Below are 18,584 nucleotides of genomic sequence, written 5' to 3'. Positions count from 1 at the left end.
TGAGAGCTACATTAGTTTAATGTCTGAACACCTCTGAGAGCTACATTAGTTTAATGTCTGAACATCTCTGAGAGCTACATTAGTTTAATGTCTGAACATCTCTGAGAGCTACATTAGTTTAATGTCTGAACATCTCTGAGAGCTACATTAGTTTAATGTCTGAACATCTCTGAGAGCTACATTAGTTTAATGTCTGAACACCTCTGAGAGCTACATTAGTTTAATGTCTGAACATCTCTGAGAGCTACATTAGTTTAATGTCTGAACACCTCTGAGAGCTACATTAGTTTAATGTCTGAACATCTCTGAGAGCTACATTAGTTTAATGTCTGAACATCTCTGAGAGCTACATTAGTTTAATGTCTGAACACCTCTGAGAGCTACATTAGTTTAATGTCTGAACATATCTGAGAGCTACATTAGTTTAATGTCTGAACATCTCTGAGAGCTACATAAGTTTAATGTCTGAACACCTCTGAGAGCTACATTAGTTTAATGTCTGAACACCTCTGAGAGCTACATTAGTTTAATGTCTGAACATCTCTGAGAGCTACATTAGTTCAATGTTTCAACATCACTGAAAGCTTCACTCGTTTTGTGCACGTTTCTAGACTAAAATTAAAAATAAAATATTAAGAAAATAAAATTCATCCAGTCAGGATGGGGATATAGAAGAACACCGTTCCAAACCAGCAGTGACCTACATATTTTGTGATAACTCCGCAGACAAAGCTGTTGACAGTGTGGTTTCTATTTAATAAATTCTTGTTCTGGACTTGATTCTTCCAGAAAAGCCATTCACCACTAAGATACATTCAACGATGCGATCAGTTTTGAATGAACAGCATCAAATAATGAAATCATGAAGCTACATAAAATGTGTTTGTATAAACAAGAAGTTTCGTCTTCATTTTCTGACAAGTGTTTTAAAGCAAACACACTTAAACACATACATACAAACACATTCGCACACACAGAAACAGCAAAGGGAAAGAATAAAAGCCTACATTTTTCAGGGGAGAGAACTAGTATTTAAAAAACTCGCTAGATTTACTTACCCTTGTTACACAGAAGATCTTGACAAATATCCGACTTCAATTCAGAAAATTGATAGCACCACTCAATATAGAGAGTTCAGTGAGACTCATGTTTAAATACTATTGAACTAAGACTTCAATGTGTAACATTATGTATCACCGGTCTTCAAATGCAATGTTACTGTGACACTTGATACTTAATAGGTATAGTATAAAACCATAAAGCTGTAAACCGCCTGGGATTCAAAAACTAATACATGAGAACTTATGGATAAGGTTGTAGTACGATTACTTTCCCTCAGGTCAACGCTTGATCGCCTTTCAAAAAACGAGTTACTTTCTACCAAGTTTCAATAATTGTCCAAGAAGGATAATTCTGTAACGGCTTTGTTGAATTGAAGTAAAAAACAAATTCAGATTTCCCTTTCCTTGACAAGTAAACTCTCTAACGGTGGAGGCTGGAATCGGTACACTTTCTGAAACTCACATCAAACTGTCTAGGTAAAAAGTCGGGGGGATGGATGGAAGAAAGGAAAGGTGGAAGACAGGCACGAGGGAAGGAACTCTGGCACGTGTGTGTTAGAAACTGGAGTCATGCTCGGGGAGCCCGCTCACACACAGAACGTTGGGGCACCGCAGACACGCATGGGCCAACAACAAGGGGGGGGGTAGGGTGTCTGCGCCCCATGTTCTACCCCGCTACCAACCCGACCACCAATGCACACGTGGGAAATAAAGAAGATTTAATGGAATGTCGGTTTGTTAATATCAGCAGAAGAGCTAATGGTTAGTCCAAGACTTCACGTCATAATGTCAGTAGGGGACAGGTTGTTGGCTTTACGTCATTTAGTTTCGGACTGTTTCTACTAGATTGTGTGATATTTAATTAGTTAGATGAAATTGAGGCCAGGAAGAAACTGAAATAGTTCATCGAATGAACTTCTAAAACTCTGGACTCTCTCTGGAGATAATATGATTTGATGTCTGAATTAGTTAGAAAAATAACTTAACATTACTTAAACGTGACAGTATTAGAAGGTCCTAAAACTCAAATTGCGGTCGGTAATGTCTAGATGCTCTACTCTGTTTTATGATTCATCGTTAAGACTCACATATATGATAAAGTGTATCAAGCTGTTGTTTTTTTTTTTCCAATCCTATTGGGCCTACCATAGACACCTCTACAACTATAAGAAGACCCAATGAACAGTTTAACTAATTCAACTCACACACAAAAAACAAAACCAACAGATTCAATGTGAAAGATGCAGAGCTATAAGCTGAACTGACTTTTTTTAAAATGACAAGATTTATTGATTTGTTTTGTAAACAAAGTGTTTCTTTGAAAGTGTCATTAATTTACTTGAAGGCTTTGTAGGAATCTGTCTCCTTCAGTGAAACAATAAAATTGAAAGTAATATCACGCAGGGAAAACCGTCTACTAATGATTTCATTGCCGAATGTTCCCCGGTAATTTTTCGTTTCAATATACACTTACTGTTTCCACAGTTTTCTTTTACATAGAATTCTTTTATTGTGGCTAAAAAGGAAGGTGTATCTGTCCAGTAAACTGACCTAGTTTTGTCTAAAATGTCTCAGGTAAATGATTGGTTATAAAGATTGAAACTGACGTCACTAAACGGACACTTAACTCGGTTTGTCATTCAGTGTAGGCTAGACCTCCATAACTCTTTTACTTTTACTGGAGATGTCTAAAAGCATTGCAGTTCTTAGAGATGTAAGACATTGGCTAGGTAGTCTCTATGTAAGCAGTAAACTCTTGGTGTAGGTAAGCAGTCCCTATGTAAGCAGTAAACTCTTGGTGTAGGTAAGTAGTCTCTATGTAAGCAGTAAACTCTTGGTGTAGGTAAGCAGTCCCTATATAAGCAGTAAACTCTTGGCGTAGGTAAGTAGTCCCTATGTAAGCAGCTAAGTCTAGGTGTAGGTATGTAGTCCCTGTGTAAGCAGCTAAGTCTAGGTGTAGGTGTGTAGTCCCTGTGTAAGCAGCTAAGTCTAGGTGTAGGTAATTAGCCCCTATGTAAGCAGCTAGGTCTAGGTAAGTAGTCCCTATGTAAGCAGATAAGTCTAGGTGTAGGTAAGTAGTCCCTATGTAAGCAGCTAAGTCTAGGTGTATGTAAGTATTCCCTGCGTAAGCAGCTAAGTCTAGGTGTAGGTAAGTAGCCCCTATGTAAGCAGCTAAGTCTAGGTGTAGGTAAGTAGCCCCTATGTAAGCAGCTAAGTCTAGGTAAGTAGTCCCTATGTAAGCAGTAAAGTCTAGGTGTAGGTAAGTAGCCCCTATGTAAGCAGCTAAGTCTAGGTAAGTAGTCCCTATGTAAGCAGTAAAGTCTAGGTGTAGGTAAGTAGTCCGTATGTAAGCAGCTAAGTCTAGGTAAGTAGTCCCTATGTAAGCAGTAAAGTCTAGGTGTAGGTAAGTAGTCCGTATGTAAGCAGCTAAGTCTAGGTAAGTAGTCCCTATGTAAGCAGTAAAGTCTAGGTGTAGGTAAGTAGTCCCTATGTAAGCAGTAAAGTCTAGGTGTAGGTAAGTAGTCCCTATGTAAGCAGTAAAGTCTAGGTAAGTAGTCCCTATGTAAGCAGTAAAGTCTAGGTGTAGGTAAGTAGTCCCTATGTAAGCAGTAAAGTCTAGGTAAGTAGTCCCTATGTAAGCAGTAAAGTCTAGGTAAGTAGCCCCTATGTAAGCAGCTAAGTCTAGGTAAGTAGTCCCTATGTAAGCAGTAAAGTCTAGGTAAGTAGCCCCTATGTAAGCAGCTAAGTCTAGGTAAGTAGTCCCTATGTAAGCAGTAAACTTTTGGTGTTTCATTTCAGTTTTATTTTGATAGTTGAACTAGTCAATTAACTATAAAGAAATTCGACAGCGATCAAATACTTTACAAATCGTTGACCACTATTTACCATCACATATTACAGCTTGCTTCTTAATCAACAACAACAAAAAAACACAACATTCCAAAAGTCTGGAAAGATTAGAACAAGAAACATGACAGTTGATGAGTTCAATTAACCCTGGAGATAAGTAAAAAAAATACAAAAGGGGGGTGGGGGGTGGTAAGAGATTGGTGGTTACAAGGTGCATGGGGTGGGGGAGGGGGTCTAACTCTCAGATCTGGTTATACGTCAGCCCAGGCCAGACTCTTAAGGGTTAAAGGTCAGGGGTCGTCTAAGGCTACACTTACACTTGTTTACAAAAGCAAGGGAAGGAACCGGTGAAAGAAGTAAGGGGAGAAAACTCGGAACAAAATATCAGAGGGGAGAGAGAGAGAGAGAGAGAGAGAGAGAGAGGGGGGGGGGGAAACAAAAAAGGCAAGAAAGGCGAATCAAAATAAGGATTGACCAGAGAAACAAAGAACATGGTCTAGTTGTACAGTCAAGAAACAAAGAACATGGTCTAGTTGTACAGTCAAGAAACAAAGAACATGGTCTAGTTGTACAGTCAAGAAACAAAGAACATGGTCTAGTTGTACAGTCAAGAAACAAAGAACATGGTCTAGTTGTACAGTCAAGAAACAAAGAACATGGTCTAGTTGTACAGTCAAGAAACAAAGAACATGGTCTAGTTGTACAGTCAAGAAACAAAGAACATGGTCTAGTTGTACAGTCAAGAAACAAAGAACATGGTCTAGTTGTACAGTCAAGAAACAAAGAACATGGTCTAGTTGTACAGTCAAGAAACAAAGAACATGGTCTAGTTGTACAGTCAAGAAACAAAGAACATGGTCTAGTTGTACAGTCAAGAAACAAAGAACATGGTCTAGTTGTACAGTCAAGAAACAAAGAACATGGTCTAGTTGTACAGTCAAGAAACAAAGAACATGGTCTAGTTGTACAGTCAAGAAACAAAGAACATGGTCTAGTTGTACAGTCAAGAAACAAAGAACATGGTCTAGTTGTACAGTCAAGAAACAAAGAACATGGTCTAGTTGTACAGTCAAGAAACAAAGAACATGGTCTAGTTGTACAGTCAAGAAACAAAGAACATGGTCTAGTTGTACAGTCAAGAAACAAAGAACATGGTCTAGTTGTACAGTCAAGAAACAAAGAACATGGTCTAGTTGTACAGTCAAGAAACAAAGAACATGGTCTAGTTGTACAGTCAAGAAACAAAGAACATGGTCTAGTTGTACAGTCAAGAAACAAAGAACATGGTCTAGTTGTACAGTCAAGAAACAAAGAACATGGTCTAGTTGTACAGTCAAGAAACAAAGAACATGGTCTAGTTGTACAGTCAAGAAACAAAGAACATGGTCTAGTTGTACAGTCAAGAAACAAAGAACATGGTCTAGTTGTACAGTCAAGAAACAAAGAACATGGTCTAGTTGTACAGTCAAGAAACAAAGAACATGGGATAGTTGTACAGTCAAGAAACAAAGAACATGGTCTAGTTGTACAGTCAAGAAACAAAGAACATGGTCTAGTTGTACAGTCAAGAAACAAAGAACATGGTCTAGTTGTACAGTCAAGAAACAAAGAACATGGTCTAGTTGTACAGTCAAGAAACAAAGAACATGGGATAGTTGTACAGTCAAGAAACAAAGAACATGGGATAGTTGTACAGTCAAGAAACAAAGGGACATAATTCACATACAGAAACAGTAAAATGTAGATATAAAAAGATCCTATAAAATCATAAAGACAAGTGTGTGTGTGTGTGTCATTAGGGTGTTGTTTTTTTTTTTTGTTTTTTTTGTTGTTGCCAGAACGTGCAATTCATATTTCTGGTTGTACAGACGTGAAAAAAAAGATCATATACACAAACAAAATGAAGCAATCCATACATAGATTTACACTTAGGAAAATATGGTATACTAGTCAACCGGCGGCGTAGCATACGCCTCTATTTTACAGGGCCAACCTTAAGCCACTGCAACCTATGCGACCGCAGTGGGCCCTGTACCTCTCTCGGTCCCGCGCTAATTTTAGGTGTATAAATTATTAAATTAAACCATTTTATAACTTATAACAGATTCCCTGAAATTGCAAAATATACGAAAAAGTCCTGGAAATATCCGGAAATTATTAAAATCTTTTGAAAACTCATACCAATCTCCTGAAATATACAGACGAAAATTGTCTCTTTTTTTAAATAAAAGAGTGATCTTTCAATTGTGTCCAAACTCTTGAGCGTGCTCTGTCGCTTTGATAGTTACTACAAAGTAGATTACTCCCCCCCCCCTTTATTTTTTAACGTGAGGTAGAAATATAAAAAAAATAGAGTGATATTGCACCGGTCCTGCCCTGCTATGTTGTGACTACGTGTTCTCCAACCCCTCTTGTTTTGTCGTGGACTATCCGCAGAGTGATCTTTCCTTTACTTCTTGACAAAGCTCTTAAGGGAAGAAGAGAATAATATATATAGAGAAGATATATAGTACGCGGAACATCTTACAGTTATGGTACGTGGTCCTGTCTCTAAACAAAGAGACAGCGTATTTGTACAGTCAAGGAACGCACTACTGACATATAGGTGTTCAGTCAAGGAACACCCACTGACATATATAGGTGTTCAGTAAAGAAGACACTATATTAAAAGATCAAATAATTTTGTTATTCTATTAAAGAATGTCTGGCTTCTATTGAGTGGAGTTATTGTGTTTCAAGATAGGAGTTATCCTATGAACAATAAATATCTTTTCATCTCGAGGTAGTTTAAAAATTATTTTTTATTTCAATACCAAGCACAGTTTTTGGACCTAACGAATAAGGTTTATATAATTCAGGTTCGAATTGATCTCCTCTGTTCGAAGGAGGTGACAGAACACGAAAAGTTCAATGAAATGTTTCTCTCTCGCAACTAATTGGTAACCTTTTCGTTTTTGTCTTCACCAAAAACTGTGGCCTGTTATGAAATGAACAAAGTTATAGTTACACTTCCTTATGAAAAGCAGAACTAATGGACTGTGAAATAACAATAGACGTAGAATTATAAGGTCTCTGAATAAAACGATAGTCATAGAAATACAAGTTCTGTGGATAAAAACTGAAGACGTTTCTTTTCAACTTGCTGACTATCAAAAAGAAGTCGTCGGCTCAGATGAAAACTAGTCATGTTTGATGGACAATGTCCTGAGTACATGCGGCTACTACTAGTCATGTTTGATGGACAATGTCCTGAGTACATGCGGCTACTACTAGTCATGTTTGATGGACAATGTCCTGAGTACATGCGGCTACTACTAGTATTGTTTGATGGACAATGTCCTGAGTACATGCGGCTACTACTAGACATGTTTGATGGACAATGTCCTGAGTACATGCGGCTACTACTAGACATGTTTGATGGACAATGTCCTGAGTACATGCGGCTACTACTAGACATGTTTGATGGACATTGTCCTGAGTACATGCGGCTACTACTAGTCATGTTTGATGGACAATGTCCTGAGTACATGCGGCTACTACTAGACATGTTTGATGGACAATGTCCTGAGTACATGCGGCTACTACTAGACATGTTTGATGGACAATGTCCTGAGTACATGCGGCTACTACTAGTCATGTTTGATGGACAATGTCCTGAGTACATGCGGCTACTACTAGACATGTTTGATGGACAATGTCCTGAGTACATGCGGCTACTACTAGACATGTTTGATGGACAATGTCCTGAGTACATGCGGCTACTACTAGACATGTTTGATGGACAATGTCCTGAGTACATGCGGCTACTACTAGTCATGTTTGATGGACAATGTCCTGAGTACATGCGGCTACTACTAGACATGTTTGATGGACAATGTCCTGAGTACATGCGGCTACTACTAGACATGTTTGATGGACAATGTCCTGAGTACATGCGGCTACTACTAGTCATGTTTGATGGACAATGTCCTGAGTACATGCGGCTACTACTAGACATGTTTGATGGACAATGTCCTGAGTACATGCGGCTACTACTAGACATGTTTGATGGACAATGTCCTGAGTACATGCGGCTACTACTAGACATGTTTGATGGACAATGTCCTGAGTACATGCCCTACTACAGTTTCAAATATGTGCCAGATAGAGGACCCGAATCTTTTTATTAAATCATTTCTATTTTGATAGTCTGTATTTAGTCTGTAAAATTGGTCAAGAAATGCTGTCAGCTGTCCACATTTTGTACCAAGTCACCTCCAATCCTAACACGTGGACTCAATACAATGCACGTGGTCTGTATACGCCTCCAAAAAATTGACACAATTAATTGACCTGACAGTTTACAGTTTCTGCATTTCGATACACCGTTAACTCTCTCCAGGCACACAGCAAACAGCTCTCACACCCAGAGACAATGGTCCCCCTTCCCTTCCGAGTATTTATTTCCAGCATGTTTCCCGCCTTCCCTTGTTTAGAATGTTCCAGCCAGCATGTGCCGCTCTCTCTAATCTTAGCTTCTTGAAAACATAATCCTTAGTCTAGAAATTGAAAAGGGCAATCACTCTACAGGCATTAAATGTGTTCTATCACCTCCATGCCGCGAGAAGGAAGTGTCTGTGTGTGTGTGTCTGTGTGTGAATGTAAAAGAGGTAAATGAATGTTCTATTGTTATGCGTCTAGAACTTTGACTTATTGCAAGGTGATGGCTGAACTTTGCCTGTATTTGAACAACCTTGATCTTGCAGAGGATAACAGATGCACTCTTCAAGTTGTCTTGTCCAAGGGAGAGAATAGACAAGTCATGTATATATATATATGCCTTTATTAATATATATATATATGCCTTTATTAATATATATATATATGCCTTTATTAATATATATATATATGCCTATATTATATCTATCTATCTATCTATCTATCTATCTATCTATCTATCTATCTAAATACACGTTACGTTATACCTATAGATGGCACTGCAGTGGACATGTTAAAGATATGTCATATTCTTTAGTTTTAAAGCTCTGCAATGAAATTAATAAAGCGTAGTGCTCATTCCAGACCGTCCTTACTTTCCCCAATTAATGTCAGGTACCGATTAGAGTTGAGTGGCCTCACGAAAATCACGAATTCAAATTCCCAGTCGTTATCAAGATTCGAACCTATGACCTTTCGGTTCGTAGCTAAGCGTTTGACACTCTTCTTTTTAAATGCTTGATTCATTTCTCAATGACGTCCTTTAGTTCTGCTACATTCACCTAGAAGATGATTTGAGTAGTTTCTGAACTCATTCTGTCTAGTACAAGTTTTGGACACTTCCCATTCTCGGATCAAGTTTAAAACTTTGCACAATTTTTCATTTCTCTAGCAACACATGAATCAAAAATCTGAAATCTATTTTTTTTGAAAGATCTTATTTGATCTATGTCGAAAGATATGTAGGCCTATCTAGGGTGACTTTCAAAGTTTTGTTATCTATGGTTTAAGAGATCTATTTCGAAAGTAAAACAAGGTTACAAAGACAGTTTGTGTGGAAACACAAACTCAAAATCGGCCCCCGAAGTGGTCCACACAGGCATCTAAAAAGGCAGGTATCAGTATTTTCAGAAAGAACATCAGAATTAAATTCGATCAAAGACAAATGACAGAGAAGAATGGAGAAAGAAGGTTGACAGATCTTGTGTGGTGCCCCAGCGGTCCAGTAAACCAAAGGATAGGTGAAAGTGAATGTGAAATGTGAACCTGGTCTAACTGATGTCTTATAATGAATATCTAATTGATCTAATTGCTTTGTAAATGGTCAATCTCTAATTCCTCAAAAAACAAACAAAACACACACACACACACAAACATTTCGTTAAATAAAAAACAACCAAAAAACATTTCCTTTAGTTAAGTGTTCTATACCTCTATGGTGTTACAGACATTCAAGTTCATGAGATAATATGAAAAATTACTTATTAATTGATGTTTTAAATTTGGTCCAACTTATAAACATACTATATAAATTTTTTCTCTTAAAAAAAAACATTTTTCTTTTCGTGTAAATGTAGTAGTTAGTATGACAGAACTTACTTAACTTAGCAATACAAATGTAAAAAAAAAATAATTTTTTTTCGAAAAAAAAATCAAAAACCGTTTGCATAAATGTGTTAAAAATATGGCAAACTGCTCTCTCCCCTACCAAAGAGCTCCAGAGTTTGTTACTATTAATATTGAATAGTTGTAAAAGTGGTGTATTTTTATGAAAAAACTGCTTCCATAAGTGATTTTAAAAATTAGACTTTTCTCTTTTAGAAAAGAAAAAAGAAGCCGTTGCATCAGAACTTTGAATGGACTAAAATATTATGATGTCGGATTTTCACTATCTTTTCTAGTTTACGAGATCTAAACGGGACGGTCGTACAGACGGACAGACATTTCACACAAAACTGTTAGCGTCTTTTCCCCTTTCGGGGGCCGCTAACAAAAAACTAAACAATTATTTTATCAATCAGTCGAAATTTATTAATTGTGTTTTATAATGAAACAGTACTAGCTCAGTGGATAACGTGTCAGCCTTCCACCAAGGAAGCTAAATTAAAACCTCCTACTCTATCAAACAAAAAATGCAAACGACAATCACCAAATTCCATGAGCTTAAAACCCCTCCAAAATTTTTGTTTCGATAAAACCCCACTCTTCAATATAAGACTAAAGCATACAAAAGTCACCAGATTCTATGAGAGTAGCAAAGAGGGGCTTTGTGTTAAAAAAAACCCACTCCAGAGGGCTTTAAGTAAAAACCTCTCCAGATAGTTTTCAGCTTACTCCCCTACAGCTAGATTTGAGATTTAAAAAACCTTCTTCAATATTATTCTAATGTAAATTACAATCACCAAGTTCTATGAGCGAAGCTAATGGATGTTTTGAGTTTGTTTAAAAAAAAACTTCCAGAGAGTTATTTAGTGTAACACTCCCCAACAGATGGTTTCGGCGATAAAACTTCCCTTTTCACTATAAAATGTAAAGCAAACTAAAGTCACCCATTGCATGAGCGTAGCCAGGAGAGTAGTACCAGTCGCTGGACTCCATTCAATGAATAGAAGACTTCGTTTTGGAACAAAAGTTTGTAATAGCAAGATAATGCACAATAGATACCCTGAATTTGTATTTTTTTTTTGTTTTAAATACCGGAAACAGTGCTTGGTGAATATACAATCATCTAGTTCAAAAGAAGAAAACAAAAACCTTTTGACATCATGAGTTCGATGTTAAAAAAAAAAAAAAAAAGATTTTTTAAAGTTTGTTTCGAAGTAACCTAATGTTACATTCTGAGGAATTGTTTCATTCAGACTTAAAAATAGCTCTAAAGTGACGCTTCAACTAATATTGTAGAAATACACATTGTAGTGTGGATGATGTGATGTGAAGAAAAATACTAGACATCGTAGTGTGGATGATATGATGTGAAGAAAATACTAGACATCGTTGTGTGGATGATATGATGTGAAGAAAATACTAGACATCGTTGTGTGGATGATATGATGTGAAGAAAATACTAGACATCGTTGTGTGGATGATATGATGTGAAGAAAATACTAGACATCGTAGTGTGGATGATATGATGTGAAGAAAATATTAGACATCGTAGTGTGGATGATTTGATGTGAAGAAAATACTAGACATCGTTGTGTGGATGATGTGATGTGAAGAAAATACTAGACATCGTTGTGTGGATGATATGATGTGAAGAAAATACTAGACATCGTAGTGTGGATGATGTGATGTGAAGAAAATACTAGACATCGTAGTGTGGATGATGTGATGTGAAGAAAATACTAGACATCGTTGTGTGGATGATATGATGTGAAGAAAATACTAGACATCGTTGTGTGGATGATATGATGTGAAGAAAATACTAGACATCGTTGTGTGGATGATGTGATGTGAAGAAAATACTAGACATCGTAGTGTGGATGATGTGATGTGAAGAAAATACCAGACATCGTAGTGTGGATGATATGATGTGAAGAAAATACTAGACATCGTTGTGTGGATGATATGATGTGAAGAAAATACTAGACATCGTAGTGTGGATGATGTGATGTGAAGAAAATACTAGACATCGTAGTGTGGATGATGTGATGTGAAGAAAATACTAGACATCGTTGTGTGGATGATATGATGTGAAGAAAATACTAGACATCGTTGTGTGGATGATATGATGTGAAGAAAATACTAGACATCGTTGTGTGGATGATATGATGTGAAGAAAATACTAGACATCGTTGTGTGGATGATATGATGTGAAGAAAATACTAGACATCGTTGTGTGGATGATATGATGTGAAGAAAATACTAGACATCGTTGTGTGGATGATATGATGTGAAGAAAATACTAGACATCGTTGTGTGGATGATATGATGTGAAGAAAATACTAGACATCGTTGTGTGGATGATATGATGTGAAGAAAATACTAGACATCGTTGTGTGGATGATATGATGTGAAAAAAATACTAGACATCGTTGTGTGGATGATATGATATGAAGAAAATACTAGACATCGTTGTGTGGATGATATGATGTGAAGAAAATACTAGACATCGTTGTGTGGATGATATGATGTGAAGAAAATACTAGACATCGTAGTGTGGATGATATGATGTGAAGAAAATACTAGACATCGTTGTGTGGATGATATGATGTGAAGAAAATACTAGACATCGTTGTGTGGATGATATGATGTGAAGAAAATACTAGACATCGTTGTGTGGATGATATGATGTGAAGAAAATACTAGACATCGTAGTGTGGATGATATGATGTGAAGAAAATACTAGACATCGTAGTGTGGATGATATGATGTGAAGAAAATACTAGACATCATAGTGTGGATGATGTGATGTGAAGAAAATACTAGACATCATAGTGTGGATGATATGATGTGAAGAAAATACTAGACATCGTTGTGTGGATGATATGATGTGAAGAAAATACTAGACATCATAGTGTGGATGATATGATGTGAAGAAAATACTAGACATCGTAGTGTGGATGATATGATGTGAAGAAAATACTAGACATCGTAGTGTGGATGATATGATGTGAAGAAAATACTAGACATCATAGTGTGGATGATATGATGTGAAGAAAATACTAGACATCGTAGTGTGGATGATGTGATGTGAAGAAAATACTAGACATCGTAGTGTGGATGATGTGGTGTGAAGAAAATACTAGACATCGTTGTGTGGATGATATGATGTGAAGAAAATACTAGACATCGTAGTGTGGATGATGTGATGTGAAGAAAATACTAGACATCATAGTGTGGATGATGTGATGTGAAGAAAATACTAGACATCATAGTGTGGATGATGTGATGTGAAGAAAATACTAGACATCGTAGTGTGGATGATATGATGTGAAGAAAATACTAGACATCATAGTGTGGATGATGTGATGTGAAGAAAATACTAGACATCATAGTGTGGATGATGTGATGTGTGTAAACATTTACGTTCTGTTATCTTGAAAATTTCATGGCGATGAAAAACTTTGCTCTAACCTTGACATTGAACATACAACTTCACCAATTAGTTGCTGGTTTATAGTTTTTTATTTTTATTTTTGGAGTTACAACATCAGTCCCTTAACTAAAAAAAAAAGCATTAACCCTAGTTTCTAGCAAGCTGAGAGTACACCGGAGAAAAGCTTTTAGCCTGGCTCTCAAGAGTTAACAAGACGTGTAAGTTCACTGCAGGACCAACTTTCTGAAGATTGATATTAACTTTGAAGGAAACGCATCTTCACTCTAGCACAAAGTGACCCCGCCCCTGAGACGCCTCTCCTATAGAAACGCTGCTAACAACTCAGAGAAATGTAAGGTGGATACAGAATACAGAAAAGAAAAGGGCACCTCTAATAATAAGACAGGTCATCAACAAAGGGATAGAATCTTTTCAATCTAGTTAGAAAAAAAATGAATAAAGTGATGTCGGGATTAACCAAATTGTCTGCCCCTGTCATAACACAATGATTTGATGGAAAGATGTTGAGTCAGCGTGAACTCTAGAAACATACTGACAATTGCCTCCCCTAAAATGAACTGGAATTTTGTTCCTACTCCTGGGGAGTCACTATGGTATAAAGTAGTCACGTGATCTTGAGGAATTCTTTCCCACACAGATGTAAAACAAAAAACTCAGTTTATGATCATGCAATAAATAGAATCATTTGTTCTCACAAGAGGAGATAATCTAAAGCGTGTATTTTCTATGGGGGTGTTGTGGCTAAGTGGTTAAGCGCTTGGCTTCCGAACCTGGGGTCCTGGGTTCGAATCTCAGCTCTAATGGGGTATCTGACTTCAGTTGTGAAAAGTAAGGCGGTTGGTAGTTGTACTGACCACATGACACCCTGCTCGTTAACCGTTGGCCAAAGAAACAGATAATCATCTGCCCTCTAGATGGCTAGGTCTGAAAGTGGAACTTGACTAATGTTGTATTTTCTATCAAACATTTGGTAGTCTCTCAAAGTGTACAGCAGATAGTTGGGTCAGATACATCTATTGCTTCTCATGGTCCGAACATTTCCTGGCACTTAGGGGTTGAAACATTTCATCTTGAAATGTAGGACAAAGTTGAGGGCATCTGAAGCTTTTCTGCTCACCGCCAATTAGACTTTATCCCAAAGAGAATAGTTTGTCGCGGTTTCTAATAGTTGTCATTACGGAAAGTGTATATTTATTTGTCCAATCTAGCGCTCTAACTGTTGTGTAGCACATGTGTTTGGGGGGGGGGGGGAGGGATATAAATTGATCAGAAGGACATTGTGTGGGAAAGTCTGCTATTTGTTATTGGTTATACATATTTGACACTTTTGGATGCACTAAAATTGTATACAGTGTATCACTAAAAGTGTGGAACACGGTGTTTGGCTTTGACCTATTTGTGTAACTGTATATCTTGAAGTCTTGAATACAATCTATTCTTATTTATTAAACGAGAATAAAAAATAAAATAATGCATTGTCTTAAAGCCTCAAAATGAAGAGCTACATAGAGCCAGTTGTAACCTACACCGACATCAAAACTGCCACACCCTATATCTCGGATCAAGTTTAAATTTAGCACAATTATTTCTTGTACCTGACAACACAAGAACCAATAAAAAAAATTTAAACCAATTTGTTAAATAATTATTGGTCATTAATTATTCTGTTTGGTATCGAACAACGGGAAAGATATTGTACTTGACTTGTGTGGCGGTATATGTCGAATTAGTTCCGCTTATACTTTGCCTACAAGTTTGAAACTAACTTGTAGATAACTATAAAACCTTCAATTTGCATAACTATGCCCACGGCACAGTGGTCAGACATCACGGTAAACTTGACTCGGATACGCCTTCTTCCTCCCCGCTTGCCAACTGGTCCAGACAAGGTATCCATATCATAGCAGATTGAGAAAGCTAAAATACTCAATTGCGCTTAAAAAAAACAATTGGTAAAACTATTTCTAATCGTACAGATTTGTTATTGTTAGTCCAGATCTAATACAAATTGAATGACATGACTGATTCAAACTAAATGTTTTTCTTTTTTTTTTAAAGTCAATATCGTATACGTCTAACCTGTTTATCGGATAAGTTTATAACAGCGGTTCTCAACCCTTTTAGCTTGGCGACCCCTTTTATAACCCCCCCCCACTCTACCACGACCCCCCCCCCCAACGCACACACATACAGCAATAGAAGAATAGATAAACACAATCCATATTTTCGATGGTCTTAGGCGACCCCTGGCAAATCGTCAATCGACCCCCAAGGGGGTCGCGACCCACAGGTTGAGAACCCCTGGTTTATAATGAAATTAAATTATATAGATATAAGACACCCCTCCACTCCAGATTGAGATGCAAAACTTTGCAAGATGTTGAATGTACATTTAGTTAAAAACGCCAAAATCTGAAAAGTTTTGTTTCTGAAAGAGTTCCAAGCCTATATATAGAAGTCCATGTATGAAGTAGCTCAATCTGGAACAGCTCTAGGACAACGCTCTGAATACGAATATTTTCATCTAGGGCTCTATTGTGCATCATTGTTGAATAAATATATTTGTTGGGTGTGTGTACTCGTATGCTGATTGATTTTGTTGATACTCTGGTAGTCATAGCAACCCTCAGCACCACTATGACCGTAGCTGAGAGTGACAAATAGTCTCCCCATGATGAGCCAGTCAGTTTCCTTGGGCTGCCATTGTAGGGGACAAGCTGAGGCAATCTCATTTGTGACACAATAGAGGGGAATCAATCCCTGACGCGGGACAACACAGCATTTCCATCAGGGCTACTAACGAGCAGATAACTACCCGATACAGTCCCCCTGGGGAAGGGGAGACAATTTCCATTGTGTCTAAACGGTTTTCACCACCCAGGGGCCACAACTCGGTACCGTTACATATATAATATCGCAATTTTCGCGAATTTCTGGTGAAGTTGCCTTCACATTTTCTTTTCTCCATTGGCTGCTGCCTGACCCAATTAGGAGCCTCTCCTCGGGCGTCTAATTCCATCTTAGTCAACCAGTGAACAACACGGTTAGCGGTACTTTCAATGTTGACACCAGGAGGACTTTAATGGTCACAATGGTCAGAGAAATCTGAATGTTACCTCTAGGTGCTTGTTATTTTCATTGTATAACATTCACTCAGTCTCAGAACCTGATGTCTTTAACCTTGTTACTTTCCTTACTGCTCTATTCTTCCTTTATACAGCAATACACAGCAGTACACAGCAGTACACAGCAATACACAGCAGTACACATCTATTTACAGTTTAGGCAAGATAACAAGTTACTTATAATACCTGACGTCTTTTATATGTAAAACTACTTATCAAATTGACGTCATTTTTATATGCCATAATACTACTTATCAAGTTGATATCACCATTTATAAATCTTAATAGGCCAACCACTTATCAAGTTGCGTTATTTATGTGTATCATAATGCCACTAATCAAGTGGACATCATCAGTTATATATACCATAATACCACTTATCAAGTTGCCGTCACTTATATAGGTCAGGATGACTTATCACATCATTGCTTTATTTCGACCAAGAAAACTACACCAAGGGCGTGAACACCAACACATGAAAACATTTACTCACTATCTAGTGCTAGTTGTTTAGATCTAGCTATACATTGGTACTAGTATAAGTGCCGTGATAGAAAACACAGTGTAAAAAAGCATCTCCGGATCTAATTGACCTGACAATTAAACAGACTGACAAAAGACATTCAATACGGCAAGTTGCTTACAACTGACGTCTTCCTAATCATTGAAGAGATTTAAGTGAGTCGGTAGTAAGATTCCAATCGATAATGGCGTATTGAGCTATTCCTTTATTTCAATCCAGACAGTTACGTGACCTCGTTACAAGTCAACTCTATTGGACTTCTAGAACACACTTTAGCTGAGGAGAATAGTTACATTTTTCCCCCACAGGTCTAAATTGTTCAAGACAATAACCATAATCACTAAAAAAAATGAGGGGAGGGGTGGTGGTGTCTCTTTTCACTTTCTCTTTGATTTACGTTTTCAGAAATGTTCATTTGGAAGTGAAACATTAGTTCAAAGAAATGTTCATTTTAGTGACATGGACATGAAACATTAGTTTAAAGAAATGTTTATTTTGGTGACATGGAAGTGAAACATTAGTTCAAAGAAATGTTCATTTTAGTGACATGGAAGTGAAACATTAGTCAAAAGAAATGTTCGTTTTAGTGACATGGAAGTGAAACATTTGTTCAAAGAAATGTTCATTTTAGTGACATGGAAGTGAAACATTAGTTCAAAGAAATGTTCAATTTGGTGACATGAACATGAAGAATTCGACTCACTTCTGTCTGTACTATTGTACACACGTTCACCAGTTCGCAATGAAAGTATTTGGTTTCTATGGTAACATCTAGTTTCCACTATCTTTAGAACATTGGCTCACACTGTCAAATAATGTGACAATAAGCTCGGTCTTTCTACAAGAAACGTGGCTTAATAAACGACATGTGATTCAAAGGTTGGATACATTCTCATATGGGCGGCATCCCAGCTTGGACCGATTTCCCACACGCTAGAGATTCATAAAATATGAGGTTAAATCTTATATGGAATCTATCTCTACACTTTGCTATCGTCGTAAAGACACGTGTCCAAGTCTTTGAGGGAGTCTTTCATGCTAACATCCAAGTCTTTAAGGGAGTCTTTCATGCTAACATCCAAGTCTTTGAGGGAGTCTTTCATGCTAACATCCAAGTCTCTGAGGGAGTCTTTCATGCTAACATTCAATTCTTTGAGGGAGTCTTTCATGCTAACATCCAAGTCTTTGAGGGAGTCTTTCATGTTTCATGCTAACATCCAAGTCTCTGAGGGAGTCTTTCATGCTAACATCCAAGTCTTTGAGGGAGTCTTTCATGCTAACATCCAAGTCTTTGAGGGAGTCTTTCATGCTAACATCCAAGTCTCTGAGGGAGTCTTTCATGCTAACATCCAAGTCTCTGAGGGAGTCTTTCATGCTAACATCCAAGTCTTTGAGGGAGTCTTTCATGCTAACATCCAAGTCTCTGAGGGAGTCTTTCATGCTAACATCCAAGTCTTTGAGGGAGTCTTTCATGCTAACATCCAAGTCTT

General features: G+C 37.4%; 1 protein-coding gene across 6 annotated transcripts in view; it reads right to left on the bottom strand.

Moving 5' to 3' along the window:
* LOC106054873 (poly(rC)-binding protein 3-like) overlaps positions 1-18,584 on the bottom strand; it is a 370,092-nt gene that overhangs the window by 148,969 nt on the left and 202,539 nt on the right. For 2 of the 6 annotated variants that reach the window (XM_056003493.1, XM_056003508.1), the window contains exon 1: positions 1,059-1,621. The exons of the other annotated variants lie outside the window; for them this stretch is intronic. The gene's annotated coding sequence lies outside the window, so the exon portion shown is untranslated. Of the gene's footprint in view, positions 1-1,058; positions 1,622-18,584 lie in introns of those variants that run through there. 6 annotated transcript variants of the gene reach the window in all.

Source organism: Biomphalaria glabrata, chromosome 11 (genome assembly GCF_947242115.1).
Source record: "Biomphalaria glabrata chromosome 11, xgBioGlab47.1, whole genome shotgun sequence".
Classification (NCBI taxonomy): Eukaryota; Metazoa; Mollusca; class Gastropoda; family Planorbidae; genus Biomphalaria; species Biomphalaria glabrata.
Note: the sequence above shows the minus strand (reverse complement) of the source record. Positions and strands in the feature narration are given on the sequence as shown.